Here is a 9549-nt window from a genome sequence, read left to right on the forward strand (position 1 = left end):
ATTTTTATTTTGTTAAAACCAAAGAGTGAATTTACTATTAGAAATTTTTAAACCATTTGAATTCAAACTTTTATATTTTTCAACAAAACTTTCCAAGTTATCTTTTCAAAACGGCTGCCAAAGAAAAGATTAAATCACTACGAATAAATGCTTCACCAGTTCAATTGCACAAATTCATCTTTACTATATTTAAAGTGTGTGCTATACTTTCAGTAGAAAACGTTACTGAAAATAAGAATTATTTATCCATGATAATCTTTTTTGTTGTAAATATTGCAATTTTTCTTTGTGCAATAGCAAATATAGCTTTAACTATTTTCGATTTAAATCATGATTCAAGTGTTGTTGGTAATATTATGGTAATAATGGCAGCAGTTTTATTTCGGATTGCACTTTTATTGAAATTCAAAAAACTAGGAAGCTTCGCCCCCTGCTCGCTGGCGCTCTCCAACCCCCGGAACTGCTTTCGCAGTTCATTTCGGATTGCTTCGCAATCCGATGCTCGCTCATTGAATACGTTCTTATCGTCTAGCTTCTGTATACTTTTTTGAACACTGAAGTTCCGAAAACTTTTCACTGTAGAAAATTCTAAACCTGTGCATTTCAATATTAATTTGAAATCGCAAACAGTTCACATATTTTTCGTAATCACACTATTCTAAATTTCAGTTGTTGAGAAAAGTAACTGTTGTAAGTTTTGTTTTAAAGTCTTTCCCACCAGAAGGCTAAAACCATGTGTTGTAAAACAATATGAAATAGTACTGAACGCCGGATGTAAAGCATCGGCTTCGATGAAGATAATTTTGTGAGAATTTTTTTTATAATTCGGTGAGAATTCACCCGATTAGACATATGATGCTCACTGCGTGCTCTTGCGCGCCGAAGCCTATCAATTAAAACGTATTAGCGTTTTATATAATATAGATTAGCCATATGATGCTCACTACGTGCTCTTGCGCGCCGAAGCCTATCAATTAAAACGTATTAGCGTTTTATATAATATAGATTAGCCATATGATGCTCACTACGTGCTCTTGCGCGCCGAAGCCTATCAATTGGGTATAATATGAAAAAAGCACAACTACTTCCACTTACTAGGAATAACATTTACCTTTTAGTTTAATTAATAAACTGAGTTTTAAATATGCTTACTAAATTCATAAACTTCGGTAAAACAACAATATAAATTATTTCCAAAGGAGCTAGACTAATACAATTTCAACCTGGCGAGTAGCGACTATAAACAAGACACTTCGTTTGATGCTTTTACTTGTTGCTAGAAATCAGGTTCGCAGAAAATGCTGTTTACTACTTAAATTTAGTAGGAATAACACGATCTGTGACGTAGGCTATAGTATACCCAATTAAAAATGAAAACTGTTGCCAACGCGAGAAAAGAAATATCATCGGTTTTATTGATACATACGTATTAGCGTTTTATATAATAAGATAGATTTCTAGAAATATAATTATGTTATCAGTTCCGAAAAGATTACCAAGACAGTTATATTTGTTTGTAATTTTAAGCATGGTAATAGAATTAGTTTCCCTAGAACGTCTTACACCAATAAACGAAAAAACGAGTTTTGATTACATCCTCTTGCTTAAATACAAAATCAAGAAACCAATTGTAAACATTATCTTCCAGATTCTCTGTACTTCATGTATCAGAATAGGTTTGTTTTTACCTATAACAACTTTTTCATTATTTTACGTGCTGATGTCAGAACAAATTCGTTTAGAACTATAAAAAATCAAAAAGAAATTAACTCAAAAAGATATAAACTATGAATTTTTGCTTAAGACACTCGTATCGACACATTCGTTGGTTGAAATGATTGATAATGAATTATCAAGTTTTGTGTTTCGTTTTTGTGTCATCTGGATTTCTTTCCGCTGTGTCTCTGATATTACATCAAACAATTTCAAAAAATGTATTTTTGTTCTTTTTACTTGCTTTGGATGTATTCATGGTTGGGATTATGATTATTTTTCTCACATAATCAGCATCAATGGTTTCAGAAGCTGCTGAGGATATATGTCGAAATTCAAAATTTCTGCCGAACATTTACAAAAATCCTCACGTGTCTCAGAAAATATTCCAAAAGTGTGCTAAGAGAAGTACTAACTTTACTGTTTGAAAAATTATGCCGATAAAAAGAAGCCTCATTTTAGGTTTTTCAGCAGCTATTTTTACATATGTTTTATTGCTTGAATACTTGGAGAGTCAGTTAGAAGTTAGGCAACAATAATATAGTAAAAATACATACTAATTACAGATTTGCAGGAATAATCTAGCACTAACACAAATGCAAATTCAAAGATGGTTTTGTGAAATATAATAAATATGGGAAATAGTTAAGTATTAAAATTAATGATTTACCTACTAGGACATATTTAATTATTATATTGATCGATAATCTTCAGTGGTCAGTAAATAAAAGTCAGTACATACGAATAAAACGATACAATACCAGTGGCAAAATTCATCGTCTTAAGTTGAACACAAAACGATAGGCAGTGTAACGATAACCGACAAATGGTCAAGGTAAAAGTATTGGAAAGGAAACAAAAGCAACCGTAAATTTAAAGGTAAAATCTAAAAAGTAAAAAAATAAATAAAAAAAAGAGTAAATAGTTTAATATTGAAAAAGGTGTAAACTATTTAAAATGATAAAATGTATAAAATCAGCCAAAGAGCCGTATAAATACATAAAATAATTAATTTGTTAAAACAAGCAAGAATTAAAATCAAACATAATTAAAAGCTGATAGAGTAAACTAGAAAAGTATAAGAAAAGACAGAAAAAAGGTATAAGTGACAAAATATTAGAAACATTGGATAAAAGTAAGCAGTAAAATAGTAAAACCTAGTAAAATAGCCATCAATATGATAAAAACAACAACGGTATAATAAAGGTATGATAAAAAGTAAAAATAATCATAAATTAAGTAATATGTATGAAGTTTAGAAGACTAATAAAAGCGTGAGATTGATAAAACATGAGCAATTTAAAACTAGTCGAAGTAAAGCCAGGTTGAAGTTAACAAAATTTAAATAATTATAAAAAGATTCAGATAAATGAGACAGCAGAACGTGTAGTTTTAATGTCCAATTGGTGTTTATTGAGTCCAGTGTGTGATGATTGTTCCATAATAAAATTCGATTCCATAACAGAATAAGGTTTGACTGTTCCATAATAAAATATATTCATCACATAATAATTTAAAACATAATTTTAATTATTATTTTTGATAGCATTATATAAAGAAACAAAGCATAGCTATTACCAACTAAATTATAAATTATCATAAGAAATAATAATAATAAACAATCATTTTGTAACGCATTTTTCGTTAATTCTGCTTTTCTCTAAACGGAAAATAAAGTAGGTGACTAATACCCTCTGCCAGGTCGAAAAGGGCAATCAGATGAATGCCTAACCACATTCCAACATATCCACCAATGTAACTGAATAATTCAACACTCTAAAAAAATAAATCAAAATTATTAATTAAAGCAAAACAAACATTAATGCAGTTATACCTTAAACTATTAGAAATTGTTCGGAAAATATAACTAAATGAAAATTAATTTAATTGTTGTTTTACTATGTTAAACAAAACCATCAACCATACAAAAGATGGTATTCAAACTACTAACAATAAGAAAAATCGTTTATTAACTGTTTTCAACCACTACGGTTACAAAATTATCAGACTTTTATCAGTCCCAACTAGATTCCCCTAAAAAGAAACTGAATCCATTGCAGCTGGATACATACTTTAGCCGAGAGAGCTATCTGTCATCTGGACGGGGGTTCGGATCCCAGAGTTGACGCAACAATATTTCTTCCTATCTTTCAACGCATGAAGAGTTTCCCGTGTTCCGCACTCCTCAATTGATAATCACGGACTATTGGAATAAGAAACTCTCATTCACGCATAAATGGCAGTACTGCAGAGCAGCTTAACACAAAGATGTCAAGTATTTCTCATTTTTCATAATAGATAACTCCACCAGATAAACTAAGTAAGCCACATACCACCACGGTTCATTTAAGGTTAAGTTCACAGATAACTCAACTACACACAACCTATCTCTAAAATTTATTGCCGTACATAATCTAACTCAAAAGTTCATTGCCTAACATAACCTAATTTCAATGTCCAGTTAAATTTCATTTTTGAGGTTCAGAAACCACGTTAAATGTAAATGATTATAAAATCGTATAGTTTTGAATTCTCGGTATTTTAACCATACCAGTTTTAAAACCTTAAAGGTAAAGAAATATTCCTTACCGTCAACTTTAAGTTAAATAAATTTTAGAAATACAATTCTAGCTGTGTAAAGTAAAAAAAGAGTCCAAGTATAAAATAAATACAGGGTGAGCTTGACTATATCACTGTAATGAAACACAAAAAACGCATTAAAATTTCCGAGCCAAATAATTCAAAATTTAAATACGTCTGAATATATGTTTCAAAATTTATTTTGTTATTCTGCTAGCCCTAATTATATGCTTTTTTTCTTCGGTTTTTGGAAAGAGATAGTGATATTTATTAACACACAGTATAATGGATAAAAATATTAAAGCATTATAAAAAAAAAAAAATTTTAAAGTTTATGCGTACTTTTATGAGAGGTTCATACGTCTTCTTTCTGTACTGGCATTTTCGAAACGTAACCGTCAATTGTATGTTCTTCACTCTATATAAAATATTTCACAGAGAATTTTTATTGAGCATGAAAAATACTTACTATAAATTTTCTGAACAAAAAGACTATTAAAGGTTATTTGAATGCAAGATAACGCACTATATTCATAAAATTTTTTTAAAGCTTTGTCAATATTATAAGAAAAAGGTACAAATTTCCTTTTCATAAGCATTCACTTTAAAATTAAAAATGCGAAACGGTAGATTTCGAAACTAAATATATTTATTTGGAAATATTAGGTGTGGGTAATATAATTTTTTTAGGAATGGGACTTATTTTCATACTTTTTCTACCACTTTTTAAGTCTTTTAAGAATCGTACAAGCCTTTTTGAATACTTAAATAGTACCGTAATCACAATCATAATTTCATACAATGCATGCAATTTCTTTTTTAATTTAATTTTTATGTTATTTTTTTCTTTACTTTCTTGCTACCATAATGTTGCAAATTTCAAAATGTTTTCATGCTATGTTCTTCTTCATGATGTATGGGTTAGAGGGCGCTGCGCGGCCTAGGTACCCAATTTATTTTTAAATAAAGAAAGAAAGAAATAGTATCGTAGTCAGAGATTACTTTAATCCGGTTTTCGGAAATAAAAATAACTTTTTCCCCGGTTGTCTATCAGAGTATTAAGGGGAAATATTTGATTTTTAAAAACAGATGGATATTTCATAATAGAAGATTACGGGGTTATTGGAATTTATATTTTGTTGAAGTGACTGCCCATAAGATATTGTAAACACTGTATAACAATATAAGGTATTTGACTTTTTAAACTTTTAACATTGTAAATTTATGTTTGAAAAGAAAAACAGAAATATAATTTGTTAAATTGACCTCTGTCTAAGTTGGCCTTTATTTGCATAAAGATGAACCATGCAGTTTTTTTAAAAATATTTTCAATTTCTACTCTCTCTTTCTCTCTCTCTCTCTATTTTATGGGCAATCTCTATTTTATTGAGAATCATTAATTAAAAACAAAGATTTCAAATTTTAACTTTGTATTCTCACTGAAAGTTAATAGTCAAAAGATATGAACATGATACATTTCAAAAGTTTTCTAATGAAAGAAATGAGAACCAAAGCAATTATATTTTCCTTCAATTATAAAAGTATACTTTGACTTAGTAAAGCCTTTAGCTAAAATGAAATACTTCAGTGTTGTAATATAACTGTATACTTTTGAAGAGATGCCAACTTGCTCCACTTAGTAGAAGAATATTTTTTAGTGGTAGCGAAATGTCAGTTACTTTTAGATAAATATTTTTCATTACTACATATGAAAAATTTAGAGTATGATATGACATGCAACTTTGTAGCTGTTGTCTCGATGTGGTACTCTTAAAAAGAGGGATAATTATTTTTATTCCACAAGTATTGCTATTTAATTCGCTACCAATTTATTAAAACTTTTACAGAAAGTTTGGCACTGTTATTTATAACTAACAATATAGTAATAATCATAATCAATAAATTAAGGCTTACATTCAGGGTAATAATGGAAAAATATTACTGTACAAACTTTGCTTGCTTATAAAATTTCTTTGTCTCAGCTTATTTATTTTTTGGTAATAAGCATTACGTTGTTTCAAGTATTAATACTTTTTAATATTTAAATTCTTTGAATTTCAGTTTCTTTTACTTTCACGTCAACTCTTTCTGCTTTTTTTATATTCAGTTGATTACTTGCTTTAATTTTAAATAATTTATGGCACTAAATTCGTATTTAGAAATCCGCAGAAATAATTAAAAATTAACATAAGAGGGTTGCTTTTTAATTGCCGTTTGGAAATATAAACAAAGCGAAAAATTTTTTCAATAAGCAAATTTATTTTCAGATTCTACATATGCTTCGGACTCTAAGTATGTTTCTTCTTTCAAGTTTGTTTAAACTCTTATTATACCTTACAACTAGATTTGGAAAACCCTCTTCATTACAAGCTTGCCGCCTGCTCCGTTAACCAAGAGGTCACGGCCGTTTTCACGTCTTCGTCATCGTTGTAGGAATTGCCACCTGCTCCGATAACCAAGAGGTCACGACCGTTTTCACGTCTTCGTCATCGTTGCAGGATCGCAGGGATTGCCTCCTGCTCCGATAACCAAGAGGTCACGACCGTTTTCACGTCTTCGTCATCGTTGCTGGGATTACCGCCTGCTCCGTTAACCAAGAGGTCACGACCGTTTTCACGTCTTCGTCATCGTTGTAGGGATTGCCGCCTGCTCCGATAACCAAGAGGTCACAACCGTTTTCACGTCTTCGTCATCGTTGTAGGGATTGCCGCCTGCTCCGATAACCAAGAGATCACGGCCGTTTTCACGTCTTCGTCATCGTTGTAGGGATTGCCGCCTGCTCCGTTAACTAAGAGGTCACGGTCGTTTTCACGCCTTCGTCATCGTTGAAGGGATTGCCGCCTGCTCCGATAACCAAGAGGTCACGACCGTTTTCACGTCTTCATCATCGTTGTAGGGATTGCCGCCTGCTCCGTTAACCAAGGGGTCACGGCAGTTTTCACGTCTTCGTCATCGTTGCAGGGATTGCCTCCAAAATGATGTTTGAAATGATGAAAATCACTCAGCGCCAGGTTTGGGCTGTAGGGAGGGAGGGTTCAAAACTTCCCAATCAAAAAAGCTCAATAAAGCTGGGATCTGAGATGCGGAGAGAGTTATTGTCATAGCGTAGCAAAATTCCCTGTCAACATGGCAGGAAATTTTGCTATTTCACAAATCTACCAGTGCTATGTATGCAGCAGACATGAATTTTGCCGACTAAACACGCACCACTAACCATATCTCGTGCGTGGCGGGCGACTTGTTTAACACGTTCACGCCGGGGTGACCCACCGGTGGGTCACGCTAGATTCTCTCATTTTGGCTACGCACCGGAGTAAACACTGGCAAGAAATAAATTTCATTTTTTAGTTTTTTTTCGGGAATAATAAAAATCCATAACTACCAATTGTTTTTAACGGATGCAATTTTTATATTGAAATGCTTCTTCGCCGTGATAAATTTCCTTACAGTGAATTGTTATAGATGAGAATAGATTAACTCCTCCCGAATATTATCTAATATTGAAATAGTTCTTCTACCAGTATTTTCACCTTTCCCGGCGTGAACGTGTTAATTTAAATATTTTAAAGACGAAGAACTGACCGGCTCAGTTGTTCCCAAGGATTGCCGGGACGCGACACAAGCACCAGTGCAACGCACAGCGTCACATATTAGTGTACATAACAAAACGGCCCTTACTTAGAAAACAATCTCGTATATACATTTCCTTTAACCCTTTCGGGACGTTTAAGAAATGTCTTCTTGAATGCAAGTACGCATGAGTAAAAGAATTTATATTTTCCGATACATTAGCATACCTTTTAATTTTTAATCGTTTCGAGGATTGTTTTCTCCAAGTGATAAAATGAAAATTAAAAAGATGCTAGCTTGCTCGACTTTGTGAAAAAATATTTTCCAGTGGTTCCAAAATGTAAGTTATTTTTAGCATTACGCATAATACATTAAAATCGGCAGGTATGCATTCACTTTTTAAAGAACAAGGCCATATGTTTCTAAGATATTTTGTTACTATTTTTATGCTTTGATGTTCTTATGTTTGAAATTTAATGTTGTTCTATTATCTAGTATGTTATTGAATGACATGCTGTATTATTCGTGTTATAATATAACAAAATATCTTAAAATCATCTTGAGAGTTCTTTAAAAGGAACTCTGCCTGATAGTTTTTGTAAAATGGGAAAGGTAAAAAAAAAAGTAGGAAAAAGACAAGATATTAAACAAGCTCTTGACATGTACTGGTATGGATAAATTGAAAAAAAAAAGAATCAAATATTGTCGAATTTATATAGATAAAATAATTCCTGCAAGCTTATGTTGTACTTTCAGAATAGTTATTGTAGGGCGACTTATGGGTAAATAATCTATTATCCATGTAAAAACTTCGAATATCAAAAAATCGATTTTGGAAAAAACGATAACATTTAAAAAAAAAAAAAAAAACTTTTTTAAAGAATTGACGTGATAGTAATTTAATAATATGACGATTTCTCTGTTGTCAGATTTCTCATTTTATGTTGTAAATAAGACTTCATCAAAAATTTTAAGTTATTTCTGCGTATTTGCAGAAAAAAATATGACAAAACACGATGCTTTATTCCTTTTTGGTTCCAGAAGTTATAAGTTATGATATATACTTACAAGCAGTTTTCATCTCCACGTTTTCACTGAAATACATTAAACATAAAATCACTTTTCAAGCTATATATATATATATATATATGAGCTAAAATATTGAGAAGATATGGAAAATAATAAAAAATAATGACAGGAGAAGAAAATTATAAAAAATAATTTTTCAAAAGTATTTAAAAAAATATAATTTTTGATATCAAAAAAAAAAAAATTTAAAATCCGGAAAACAAAACAAAGAAAAGATATAATCTCCTCATCTGCCCGCACGCTTATATCCGTAAAAAGGAGTGCTTTCTAATATTGTATTAATAGTATAGCCAAAGCAAAATATATCAATACAAAAGTGTGAGGAGCACTCAAAAAAATTTAAACGAAATTCGAACACATTAGGTAAAAAATACATGCGAAAAAACAAACAAATATATTAAGCAAAAAACAGAAAATAAAATGTATAATATAAAATGTAATGAATATAAAATGTAATATATATATATACATTTATATATATATATACAATATATATATATATATATATATATATATATATATATATATATATATATATATATATATATATATATATATATATATATATATATATATATATATATATATATGCATATA

The 9549-nt window shown here is 30.5% G+C and overlaps 1 long non-coding RNA gene across 1 annotated transcript; it reads right to left on the reverse strand.

Annotated features, from left to right (window-relative positions):
- Positions 1–3038: 3038 nt before the first annotated feature.
- LOC122270629 (uncharacterized) lies at positions 3039–8963 on the reverse strand. The gene is made up of 3 exons (XR_006225918.3): positions 8932–8963; positions 4636–4711; positions 3039–3489 (listed from the first exon to the last, which is right to left on the reverse strand). It is a non-coding gene; the product is annotated as an uncharacterized LOC122270629 (long non-coding RNA).
- Positions 8964–9549: the final 586 nt, after the last annotated feature.

Source organism: Parasteatoda tepidariorum, chromosome 5 (genome assembly GCF_982258835.1).
Source record: "Parasteatoda tepidariorum strain Cologne lab strain chromosome 5, Ptep-v5.0, whole genome shotgun sequence".
Lineage (NCBI taxonomy): Eukaryota > Metazoa > Arthropoda > Arachnida > Araneae > Theridiidae > Parasteatoda > Parasteatoda tepidariorum.